We start from the raw sequence: 13,088 nt of genomic DNA, 5'->3' as shown, positions 1-13,088 counted from the left end.
TGTGTAGTGGCTATAAAACAGTCTATCTTCATAAAGACATGATGAGCTCAGAATAAAACACTGTCACTCTGAGATAAAGTAAGTGATACCATGCCTGGCTCAAAAAGACTCATTTGTTTCCTTACATTTTTGTTTTGTTTGGAAGTACTGCAGTTTAAACTAAGGCAGGCCTTGTACTTCCTAGACAGGAGCTCTGCCTCTTAAATCACATCTTCAGCCTATATTGTTTTCTTTATTTTTCCAATAAGGTCTTTCATTTATGCCCAGGCTGGCCTGGACTGCCATCCTCCTATTCATACTTCCCATATAGTACCACAACCAATTTTTTTATTGGCTAAAATGGTGTCTCATAAACTTCCTGTCTCTGCCTCCAAGTAGCTAGGATTATAGCTAGGATTCTCAGCCAAGCTTTTCTTAATCCAAGCAAAATAAATTATCCTTTTCTTTTTAAACAGTCCTAGGACTGAACCCAGGGCTTAGAACGTATTAGGCAAGCACCCTACCACTTGAACCACATCCTAGCCCTTTCCTATTTTGGTTTTGAGGTTTTGTTTTATTCTGAGATAGGGTTTTACTAACTTTGCCTGAGCTAGCCTCAAACTTGTGGTTCTCCTACCTTCATCTCCTAAATAGCTAGGATTGTAAGTATATACCCACTTGGCAAACTCTCAGTTACTTAATATTAATCCATGATACTATTTGCAGTAGAAAAAGCCTGGAATTAACTTAAAAAAATATAAATAATCAACTAAGTAACTTCTGGTGCAGCCATACAATGAACAGTAACTAAAAGAATAAGGAAATTATGTATACTTGGATGATTTTAAGGTATTTTAAATAAAAAGAGCAATGTGTAAAACAATGTATAAAATATACTACTTGAGAATTTTTTAATATACATGGGAAATATATTGTTTCTTAATATATAGAATATATATAGAGAGAATTCTTCTGTAAAATACAAAAGGAACTGGAAATAATAACGATCAGTAAAAAGAAGCAACCTTTAGGACTTGAACTCAAGGCCTCATGTTCTTGCTTACTAGCTTTTTCAAGGCTGGTGCTCTACCACATAAGTCACAACTCCATTTCTGGCTTTTTGTTAATGGGAGATAAAGAATATATTTGTTTGCCCAGGAGGTTTCAATTAAGCCACAATCCTCAGATTACAGACATAAGTCACCTGCATCCAGCTTTAAATACTTTTTTTTTTTTTTTTTTTGGTCAGTAGTGGGGCTTGAACTCTGTCCCTCAGCTCTTTAGCTCAAGGCAAGCGCTCTGCCACTTGAGCTACAGCGCCACTTCCGGTTTTCTGGTGGTTTATTGGAGATAGGAGTCTCACAGTCTCTCCTGCCCGGGCTGGCTTTGAACAGCGATCCTCAGATCTCAGCCTCCTGAGTAGCTAGGATTACAGGCATGAGCCACCAGCGCCCGGCTTAAATACTTTTTTTTTAAGAGGAAGATTTATGCCTATGACTATGATTTTAAAAGAAAGCAATAGTAATGTCTATTAAGAGCAATCTTTCTAAACTATAACCAGGCACTTATAAAAGTTCTCTCATGAGATTAAATCTCCTAAAGATTGCCATTCTAGCTATCTTAGTTTAAGTGTACACTGTGTTCACACAATGACAAGGCTGCCTAACGATACATTTCTCAGAACATGTCCCTGGCCATGACCATATTTCCAAAGTCTGTGTGGCACAACTTGAATTAAATAAAATGGGTGGATGAAGAGATTGGGAGTATGAAGAAACCCCTTCTACCATCCTTCTTTATAACTACAGTAACTTAGTTTCTTGCTGTAATGCAAAGAAAGGGGGGGGAGGGAGGGAGGAAAGGAGGGAAGGAAAGGAAGGAAGGAAGGAAAGGAAGGAAGGAAGGAAGGAAGGAAAGGAGGGAGGGAAGTAGGGGGGATAGATAGGGAGAAAGAGGGAGAGAGAGGGAGAGGGGGAGAGAGAGAGGGAGAGAGGGAAGGAAGGAAGGTAGGGAGGGATGGAGGGAGGGAGGGAGGGAGGGAAGATCCACTTGCTTTTGAACATATTCCAATTTTTTTTTCTTCTCAGTGATGGAGCTTGAACTCAAAGACTAGACACTATCCCTGAGCTCTTCAGCTCAAGGATAGTGCTCTACTACTTTGAGTCATAGCTCCACTTGCAGCTTGGAGATAAGGGTCTCACAATCTTTCCTGCCCAGGTTGGCTTAGAACCAAGATCCTCAGTTCTTAGTTTCCTGAATAGCTAAGATTATAGGTGTGAGCTTCCAGTGCCTAGTTGAATATTCTATTTTTTTAATTTTATTTGTTTTGTTTATGTGGTACCAGGAATTGAACCCAGGGCCTTATATGCATGTTAGCCCTGGGTTGAATATTCTAATTTTTTTATTTCTTTTTTTTTTTTGGGGGGGGGGGGTTATGTGGCATCAGGAATCAAATTCAGGGCCTCATGCATACTAGGTGAGCACTCTTTCATGAGGTTAAACTCCTAAAGATGCTATTCTAGCTATCTAAGCCACATTCCCAGGCCTGAATATTCTAATTTTGTTGTTGTTGTTGTTTGGGTTTTTTGGCCGGTCACGGGGCCTGAACTCTGGGCCGGGGCCTGAACTCTGGGCCGGGGCCATGTCCCTCAGCTATTCAGCTCAAGGCTAGTGCTCTACCACTCGAGCCATAGCTCCACTTCTGACTTTTTCTGCTTATGTGGTGCTGAGGAATCAAACTCAGGGCCTCATGCATGCAAGGCAAGCATTCTACCACTGAGCCACCTTCTCTGCCCTGAATATTCTAATTTTTAAGTGACTGATATAACCAAAGTTTAAAAGATTCAAATACATTAATCAACAGCTAAAGTCCAACTATAATTCATGTTAATATGAGACGCTAATTTTATTTTTATGAGTAAACACTTTTACATATTATTTTGTCTCCAACTAACAAAAACTCTAGAATTTAAAACATTTCCTAAATTTCCTAAATTCATCCTGGCCAATAATTTTCTCAGTGAAAAATTATGGTGCTTTTCCCTCATAGCTTCAAAATCTCCCAAAACTTATGCATTTCCAAGAAGTATGGGGAGGAGGGAGGAACAAAGGCAAAGTTTGTGCCTATGGAACTTGTACCACCCCTGTATTCACCTCCCCTGGGCCCACAGGTCCTTATCTAGATATAACTATTATCAGCATTCCCAGAGAGAGCACAGGTTCAATGAAACAGCAGGAGACAAGTGGATCCTACATATTTGTTTCTCAAGCTTAGCCTTAAACTCCTGCACCTACAAGTAACAGGCTCTCATCAGTCACTGGGACAATTCCAGCACAGTTACCTCATCCCAAGCCCACACAGCACCAGACTTTGGATTGTCTCTTTATGATCTCTATCACAAAAAATAAAGCAAATGATTGGCATAATGTCCTTCAACTTGAGGGGCTGGGAAGGTGGCTCTGGTAGAGCGCTTGCCTTGCATGTATGAGGCCCTGGGTTCGATTCCTCAGCACCACATAAGCAAAAAGAAAAAAGCCGGAAGTGGCGCTGTGGCTCAAGTGGTAGAGCGCTAGCCTTGAGCTGAAGAGCTGAGGGACAGCGCCCAGGCCCAGAGTTCAGGCCCCACGACTGGACCCAAAAAAAAAAAAATGTCCTTCAATTTGATTTTATTAATGTAAACATATTTAACAAACATTTAAAGATACAAAGATACCAGGGAAAAAGTGTTATAAAGTTCTATGACTTTAAAAAATGAAGATGAAGAAAGTTTTTAGCTTTTTAAAAATTATCTTACATTAGTTACACAGAAGGGTTACACTGATACATTTCCCACAAGTTTACAATATATTCCAATTAATCTCAACCCCTTTATCATTCTCCCTCCCACTGCCGAGGAAAAAAAAATTGTTAAACAAAAATGTTAATCAATATAGATTCTGAAAGCTGGGTATGGTGGCACATGTCTATAATCCCAGTATAATCCCAGCTCACCAAAAGTTGAAGCAGGAGGATCCCAAGTTGAAGGTCAGCCTTGGTTCTAATGAAATAAGGAAGAAAGGGAAGAAGAGAGAGAAGGAGGGAGGGGCTGGAGGGAAGGAAGCAAAGAAGATGGTATAAATAGTATAATATGATAAAATGCTTGCTTCTTTAAAAAATCCCAATATTCAGAATTTAACTATAACACTAAAAGTTTTCATGGTTAAACAGGAAATAAAAATCAACTGGAATTAATAAAATTACTCAGATTCCATTTTAGCCCAATCAGAATGGCAATCATCAGAAAACAACAACAAATGCTGGTGAAGGTTAGGGGCAAGAAAGTTTTATACACAGGAATATGATACAGTGCTGCAACCATGGAAATCAGTATTGAGGTTCCTCAATAAGACTAAAAATAGAACTTCCATATGATCCTGCTGTAGCATCCCTAAGCATATATCCAAAGGAATGTAAGTATGCACACAACAGAGATACCTGCACGCCCATGTTTATAGTAGCACTAGCCACAATAGCTAAACTTTGGAGTCAGACTAAGTACCAATCAACTGATGGATAAAGAATTGTCATATACAAATAATGTATATGTGTCCTTTTCAGGAAAATGGATGGAACTGAAAATTATCTTGTTAAGCAAAATAAGCAAGGCTGAGAAAGACAAGTGCACAGTGTTACTTGGTTAGTTTTTGTTTTTTTTGGTGCCAGTCCTGGGGCTTGAACTTGGGCACAGATGCTGTCCCTAAGCTTTTTTGCTCAAAGCTAGTGCTCTACAACTTGTGCCACAGTTCTATTTCTGGCTTTTTTTTTTTTTAATGTTTGACAGTTAAAGAGTCTCACAGACTTTCCTATTCAGGCTACTGGAAATAAGAGTCTGATGGACTTTCCTACCCAGGCTACCTTTTAACCACAATCCTCAGATCTCAGTCTCTAAAGTAGCAAAGATTACTAGTACAAACCACTGGCACCTGGCCAGAAGTTTTAATATAAAAAACTGTAAGGACCACCTACCTCTGGCCCACTCTGTTTCATTGATTAAAAACTTTTCTTTTGTTTAAAGAAAAAATATTTCTCTTCTAATTTACTTAGAAATTCAAATTCATTTTTTATCAGAACCCGAGTCTACTCTATAAACTGTATTTTCAAAATACTTCACTATAATCCACAAATATCAGTGATACTACTTCTCTCCTAGCAGACAGCAACATCTTACCAAAGAAACTGGCACTTTCAGAAAAGCTTTAGCAAATCTAAGAAACAACTGGCCATTCTGACTTTAATATCTGAGCAGTAACTAAAGGCACAACAAAAATTAGGCTTCATGACAAAGACACCTTTGCCACAAAGGGAGGATGATTAAAAAGACATCCTAAGTCCCCACTCCCCCACTCTGCCATGCCACAGCACACAGCATCCAGAACAAATCCCATACTTACTAGACAAATATAGACATTAAAAATAATAATAACAATAAAAGAGGGCTGAGAAGGTAGCTCAGTGGTAGAGTGCTTGCCCCTCATGTGTGAGGCCCTGAGTTCGATTCTTTAGCACTACGTAAACAGAAAAAGCCGGAAGTGGCACTGTGGCTCAAGTGGTAGAGTGCTAGCATTGAGCTGAAGAGCTGAGGGACAGAGTTCAAGCCCCACGACCAACAAAAGATAAATAAATAAATAAATAAAATAGGAAACAATAATAAAACAGAAAAACATACATTCTTTAGCGACTGTGAAAGTATACACAATTGCTCGATTCCTATGATCCTTATAACTGGATGCTTATATTTAATAAAACTCCATCATTATTATATAAGCCTTTCTAAATACTGGTTTTCTATTAATACAAAATGAAAGGTTGTATAACCCCGACTAATCAGAACTGCTGGAGATGACTAATCATGCCCTTCCATACCTGAAGTCTGATGTACACATTTGAACTTGTACTTTTTTTTGTATTAGGGCTTAAACTCTGGACCTTAAGATCTTGCTCAGCTCTTTCACTCAAGGCTGGAGCTCTACCACTTGAGCTTTGCTCCACCTTCCAGCCTTTTGCTGGTTAGCTGGAGATAAGAGTATCTTGAATTTATCTGCCTGAGTTTGTTTCATATCAGATGCTCAGACCTCAGCCTCCTGAGCAGCTAGAATTATAGGTATGAGTTCAAGCCTGGCTCCCTTTCACTCAGGACAACACTGAATCTCAGTGACTACACAGAAAGATAAGATCCTAAGACTCACAAGTTCTGCCCTTAAGCAGGAGACATCAGCCTCTAGTAACCTTAGCTTTTACAGTTTGTCTTCTACCCTGTTTCATATTCTTCATCATCTTGCTTTAGCTCTGATACCAAAGTATGCCTAAATTGCGTCTACAGAAAAGGTAGCTGGCTCTCATGGCTCTCCTCAGCACCTTCAGTGCTCTCCAGGGGAGATAAACAAATCCTAGTGTACAAGATTTTATGACTTCTATTACACCTTACTTCCAAGCTAGGCACCAGTGGCTCATGCCTATAAATCGTAGCTAGGATCATGGTTCAAAACCAGACCAGGCAAGAAAGTCTGTGAGACTCTTATTTCCTGGTTTAAACATGAATTTATAGCAACCTGACCACATTCTTCCTATTCTAGTAATTTTTCATCACTTAAGAAATGAAGCCAGCTGCCGGTGGCTCATGCCTGTAATCCTAGCTACTCAGGAGGCTGACATCTGAGGATCATGATTCAAAGCCAGCCCAAGCAGGAAAAACTGTGAGATTCTTATCTCCAATAAACCATCAGAAAACCGGAAGTGGCGCTATAGCTCAAGTGGTAGAGTGCTAGCATTGAGCTGAAGAGCTGAGGGACAGCACCAAGGCCCACAATCGACGGACGGACGGAAGGAAGGAAGGAAGGAAGGAAGGAAGGAAGGAAGGAAGGAAGGAAGGAAGGAAGGAAGGAAGGAAGGAAGGAAGGAAGGAAGGAAGGGTGAGTCCTATCAAAACCCCACTCCCTATAGTCTAATGGTTCAAAATCTCCCAGGTAACCAAAATCCCCAGACATCTCATCCAATTTAACGACTATGTACATAGAAAAACATTGTTTTTGAAACACAAAACACCTTATTTAGTTAACAAATGCTTTTCACTGAAAGAAAATAACCTGACCGAATAAAGCTGTACTATTTACTGATTACATGTTCTTTTATTCTCACTTAATATTCTCATTTAATATTCATTAATATTCTAAAATATTGCTTGTCAACTAAACAATGCCACAAAATAAAGTTTGGAGAAATCCTAAAGCTTGAACTCAAGGCCTGGGTGTTGTCCCTGAGGTTTTCCACTCAAAGGTAGTACTTTACCACTTGAGTCACAGCTCCACTTACTGCCTTTTTTGGGGGGGGTGGAAGGATTAATTGGAAATAAAGAGTCCCACAGACTTGCCTGCCCAGAGTGGCTTGGAACCACAATCCTAGGACTACAAGTGTGAGCCACTGGCGCCCAGTAAGAATTTTTTTGTGTATGCTGGTCCTGGGGCTTGAACTCAGGGCTTGGGTCCTGACCTTAAGCCTTTTTATTTTTTTTCTTAAGACTAGTGCTCTACCACTTGAGCCACAGTTTCTCTTCTAGGTTTCTTTTTTTTTTTTCTGGTAGTTAACTGAAGATAAAGAGTCTCACAGACTTTTCTGCCCAGGCTGGCTTTGAACCACAATCCTCAGATTTCAGCCACCTGAGTAGCTTGGATTACTGGTGCCCAACACAAAGTAAATTTTTAATATAAAAATTTTAGCATTCAATATATCTGTCTAAATGATAGTGTTTTGATATTGTATTCAACTCACTTAATGTGAGCATAACATGAAATTATAATAAAAAGTCTTAAGGGCTAAAGGTATGGCTCAAGAGGTAGAAAGCACCTGACACACACACACACACACACACACACACACACACACACACACACACACACACACACACACACACACACACACACACACACACACACACACACACACACACACACACACACACACACACACACACACACACACACACACACACCCTATTTAGGTTTTGACAGTTCTCCTTTTCAACAGACCTCAAAGTCAAATGACATCTACTGCTACACTACTTATCACTGTGAAATGAAAGTACCCTACAAATACAGTAAGATTGTGCACAGGCAAAATATTTTTTAAAGGAAGATCATAACTTACAAATTCCAAATGGAGGAAATTATCTTCCCTATATATTTTATATCTCTTCAGTGGCATCTGAAGGTTTTAATAATTTTGTGGGTGTGGGTATGTGTGTGTGATGGGTCCTGGGGTTTGAATACAGGGCCTCAGTACTGTCTCTGAGCTTTTGTGCTCAAGGCTAGTGCTCTACCACTTGAGCCACAGCTCCACTTCAGGCCTTTTTTTTGGTGGGGGGAGGCGGTAGTTTATTGGAGGTAAGTCTCACAGACTTTCCTACCCTGGCTGGCTTCAAACCATAATCTTCAGATCTCAGCCCCATGAGTAGCTAGGATTACAAGATAAACCACCACCACCTGTCTCTAGCAGGTTTTAACAATTTTTTAATTAAACAGTCTCAATTATGAAAAGCCAAGAAATCTACAATCTCTAAATTAATAAATAAATAAATTTTCCTCAACAATAAGCAAGTCATCAAGTACTCACTTGCTAACGGCCTTGGGAGAAGTAACCAAATACAGCTTAGCTGTGGGTTGATCATTTAGCTGCTTAGCTGAGAAAAAGAATTACTAGAATTACTCAGTGAAATTACTTCACAAAAGAAAACCTCTGCACATGTGTGCGGGCTGTTACCCGACACATCCCTAACATAAGCCTGAGACCATCCCACTTTCCATCTCACACAGATGTTCTTGCAGTAAAAAAAACACAGGCATTTGTTAGATGCTAACAAAGTAAGAATTCACTTATAATATCTAATTCCTCTTCTTTGGCAGTAGAAACAAGACACACACAATACACACACACACATACACACACACACACACACACACACACACACACACACAGAAAAAAACAAAATCATACAGTATTTGCTTCCAATACAAAATAAACTCATCTTCCTAAATATTAGTCTGATGCAAAAATAATCTTCAAAAAGAAGACATGAGGGGGGGAGGGGGGAGGCTGGGAAGGGATGTGAAGGGTAAACAAAGGAGGAGGCTGCAATGCTTGGTAAGAAATGTACGCATTATCCTGCCCATGTAATTGTAACTCCTCTGTACAGTATGTTCACAAATAAAATAAAATTAAATTTAAAAAAAAAGAAGACATGATTTTTAGTTATCTTTTGCTTTTGCATTCATTGAATTTTTGCTATGATTTGGTAAACCAGGTGCATATCTTCCATTTATAAATAAAGCAATTATGCTGTCATTTTAAAAGGTCAGTAAAGCTTTATACCCATATTTTTAATTCACTGAACTTTAAAAAAAATCGATTTCCTCAACAAATTCTAAACTTTAAGGAACAGATTTGTTTACTGATAAACTCTGTCTTGTTAAGAAAGTTTGTGATTCATCCTTTAAACCTACTTTCCACAAATATAACCAAAATGGGTAGTAAGACAATAATACAGCTGTGAACATAAGGACTCTAAACCACAGATCCAAACACACAAAGTAGTACCTCAGCTCAGAAATAACCTGTTCATGATATCAGTCAGAATACTAAGTTATCTAGATAATAAAAAGCCTTAGGATCATTATAAACACACAAAATTATAGCTAAAAAGACTATAATAACTCCCAAGTTTATATACCTGCTGTCCTTCAACGTTATTGTTCCCTTCATTAAAATTATTCCCTTTTTTGGTCACAGCCCTGAGCCTTGACCTCAAGGCCAGGCACTGTCTCTGAGCTTTTTTGCTCAAGGCTAGTGCTCTACCAATTAAACCACAGCTCCACTTCAAGCTTTTGGCGGTTAGTTGGACCTAAGTCTCTTGACTTTCCTGTGAAAGCTAACTTCAAGCCACAATCCTTAGATCTCAGCCTTCTGAAAGTAGCTAGGATTACAGGCATGAGCCACAGGCACCTGGCTAATATTGTTCCTTTTTCATCCCCCACCAAGTCCTGTGATACTGAAGTCAGAATACTGGTCACCTTAGGGAGGGAAAATGTGTTTCCTGAATGGGCAGGAAAAAAGGGAGCCTTTCAGGTGCCTGCAAATGTTCTAAAACTTCATCTGTGTGTTTATCAGGGAATATACATATGTGAAATGTCACTGAACTGAACTGTACTTAGTACTAAGACTTTACCATAAATTACCCCTCAACTTAAAAATACACGTTTTCTTAATTACACTAATATGTATTTGGGGGATGGGGGAGAAGTAGTCCTAGTACTGGGGACTGAATTCAGGGTGTCATGCCCACTTGCTTCTCACTTGGCTCTCACTCAAAGCTGGTACTATACCACCAGAGCCATACCTCCACTTTCCAATATTCTTAAAATGTCTTTGTTCAAATGTATTACATAAAATTTTCCTGGATGTTGCCACCAAGATTATTTTCTAACTGAATTTCTCTAAAGATGCATATTGTAACATACAACATAAGAAACCCACCAATCACAGTTTAGAAAGTGAGAGAGGGATGGAGGAAGGGGAGCAAAGGGAGTATGATGGAGGTGAATTTGTTCAAAGCACACAGTGTACATGTTTATATCACAATGAAATCCCCTCATACTACAAATGTTAAGTCAAAAATAAGAAAATAAAAAGGTGCATTTTGTGAGCACCTTTCAAAACATTTTTTTAATCTTAGAAACCAAATTTTGAACCAATAGCACGCAGAAAGATTATCTCAATATGTAAATATGGAGAATCAAATCTACATCTCTGGGTAGCCACTGGTCAGTGACAGCCTAGTAACAAGTGTTTCCTGACTTTAGGCCGCTCCTGTTTCCACCAGATTGTTACTTTCCTGGTATGACAAACAAGTCTGAACTCTCAATCTCCCTGTGGGCTTCGAAAGACTCAACATTCTGCCACCAGTTAACTGGCCCCAAAGCGTAAGCATTAAGACACTTCAAACGTACCAAAACAGGAAGGTAGCAGTCTGGGCATTTTTCTAGATGCAATAAAGTACATCTTTTAAAAGGTGGCTCAAGAAAAGTCACAGAGCTATTGGCAAAAGCTATCACATTTTCTTTCAAATCTCTTTGATGGCAACTTGGATCTCAAAAACAGATTTCTGCTAAGGACGACTCAGGAAACATCCCTTGGGGCCATTTACTCCCCCGGTTTTGTGTGACCCGCTGGGAACAGTCCTCACCAAGAAAAGCCCATTTGGTGACCAGCGCGTCCTACTCCATTCTTGCGCACAGTAAGAGGTGACCTAGGCTGACGGCTTAGTTTTAGACCCCGTGCGAGAAGCTAACGCTTAGGAAAAACTTAACACATACACATCCTTTCCGCGGGAATTTATTTCTGATCGTGAAAGGCATTTCCACTCGGCAACGAGCAGGCCGAGCCCCACGACACTCTGCTCGCCTCTCTGCGTCTCCTCTTTTTCAGTGACCAAAACCACACTTCAAGAACCGAAATCCAAACGGTCACGGACGTGCCCAATGGCTCGAGAGCCGGGGCCAGGTCGGCTCCGAGGCCGGGCATCAGTGCACGCAAAGCTGCAGCCCGGGAGGCCCGCTCAATACACAACGGCAGCCGAAGCAACCGGTTGCGGCGGCCGCTGGACGCTCCGCCACTGCGCAGTGGCCGCCTGGGCCCTCCGAAGTTGCCACCCGGCGCCCGGACGGCGCGCCCAACCAAGCTGCGGGTTCGCGCCCCGCCCGGGGCGAGCCCGGGGGGCGGGTCCGCGGGGGCTCGGCGGGCGGGAGCGCGGCGTGCGCGCGGGGAGGGGCGCGCGGCGGGCCCAGCGCGCTGGGGAACTTGGGCACCCGCGATGCCTCCGCCCCGCCACTTTTCCATTCACGCACCCCCCCCCCACGGGCTGGTGCGCGCCGTCCCCGCACCGCCCCCCCGCCGCCTCCGACCGGGGCCACAGTCGCCGCTCAATGCGGCGGCGAGGTGCCCGGGCGCGTTCCTGCAGCCCTGCCGGCCGGCGCGCGGGGCCGCGCGCGAGCGCCGCGCTCCCCCACCCCCCCATTTCGCCCCCGCCCCCAACGTGCCGCCGCCGCCGCCGCCCGTTGGCGCCTCAGCCCGCGCGCCCGCTGCCCTCCAGCTCCCGGCGGTTTTCCGTTGGCAAAGTTACCCGGCCGCTTCGAGGGGGGGTGGGGGGCGCCGCGCGGCGGTCTCTCGCCCCGGCGCCGGCACCGCCGCCGCCGCCCCTTCAGGCCGCCGCGCGGGAAGGCCCAGCCGGCGGCCCGGCTTTTTTACCTGCCGGGAGTTTTCGCGCGCGCGCTCGCTTGCTCGATCGCTCTTTTTCCCCCTTCTCGCGTTCCTTTTCTTTCTTTCTTTCCTTCTTTTCGCTGGCTCGCGCGGGTGCTTTTTCCGCCCTCGCCGCTCGCGCTCGCCGGCTCGCGCCCTTCTTCCTGCTGGGCTCGGCGGAGCGGGTCGGCCGGCAGCTCTCCCCGCCCCCCTCCACCCGCGCTCCGGCGGAGGCGGCGGCGGCGGCGGCGCTCCGCGCTCCGACTCATTCCAATATGGCACGGGCTCAGGGCGCATGCGCCCGCGGCCCCCCCCACCCCCAGCTCAGCGGTCCTCCCGGCAGCCTGCGCCCCTCGCGCCACGCGTGGCATCCCCCCGGCCCGACCTCCCCGCGTCCCCCTGCCGAGCTGGGGCAGCGCAGGAGGCGAGGCGTCAGCGGTATTGCAGACTGCGAGTCCAGTGCCATCCCTCTCCTCTCGTTCCCAAGCCGTACCTCGCCGAGAACACCCCCGGGGCGGCGGTGCAGGTTTCAAACGAGGGACGTCGGGTCCCCGACGGCTCTGTGGCCTGGTGTGGACCTGCGAGTCGTGGAGGCACGCTCTCCGGAGACCTCGCGCCGGTCCGGCTCCGACTCGGGGAAGGCCCTCTGCTCAGATTGTGGACTGAGCGGCGGGAACCCGGTGGAGTCCCCGAGGTCGGTCCTGGCTGGCCGGCGGAGCGCTCGTGTCGCCCGCACCTGACCCCATGGGCTACGTGGTATTCGCGAGAAAAGAGCAGAACAGTGGCC

General features: G+C 43.8%; 1 protein-coding gene across 6 annotated transcripts in view; it reads right to left on the bottom strand.

Annotated features, from left to right (window-relative positions):
• Positions 1 to 13,088, bottom strand: part of Sfmbt1 (Scm like with four mbt domains 1) — a 153,246-nt gene that overhangs the window by 116,531 nt on the left and 23,627 nt on the right. For 2 of the 6 annotated variants that reach the window (XM_070018538.1, XM_070018532.1), the window contains exon 1: positions 12,311 to 12,523. The exons of 2 other annotated variants lie outside the window; for them this stretch is intronic. The gene's annotated coding sequence lies outside the window, so the exon portion shown is untranslated. Of the gene's footprint in view, positions 1 to 3,970; positions 4,033 to 8,623; positions 8,676 to 12,310; positions 12,524 to 13,088 lie in introns of those variants that run through there. 2 more of the 6 variants (XM_070018537.1, XM_070018535.1) reach the window with 2 other exon arrangements.

The sequence above is a fragment of the Dipodomys merriami genome, unplaced genomic scaffold, assembly GCF_024711535.1.
Source record: "Dipodomys merriami isolate MVZ:Mamm:240054 unplaced genomic scaffold, mDipMer1.0.p SCAF_13, whole genome shotgun sequence".
Taxonomy (NCBI): domain Eukaryota; kingdom Metazoa; phylum Chordata; class Mammalia; order Rodentia; family Heteromyidae; genus Dipodomys; species Dipodomys merriami.
This window is presented reverse-complemented; position numbering and strand designations above follow the sequence as displayed.